Here is a 263-nt window from a genome sequence, read left to right on the forward strand (position 1 = left end):
AAGGTTTACTTCCTCAGATTTTCTTATTTTATACGTCCCAAATTTAAACTACTTCTATATGATTTGAATTAATTCCTTATTTATGGTATAAATATTTGTAATTTATAAGCTATAGGGAATGTGAATATTTGGTCATATACTACAAACATATTAATGCCATCGGCTAACTTTATTTCCTCAGATTTCCTTATTTTACAAATTAAATTTATTTGGGATTACATAAGAATATGGATACTGAATATTCTCTTTCGCTATAATGCAAA

This window comes from Brassica oleracea, chromosome C3 (assembly GCF_000695525.1).
Source record: "Brassica oleracea var. oleracea cultivar TO1000 chromosome C3, BOL, whole genome shotgun sequence".
NCBI classification, from domain to species: domain Eukaryota; kingdom Viridiplantae; phylum Streptophyta; class Magnoliopsida; order Brassicales; family Brassicaceae; genus Brassica; species Brassica oleracea.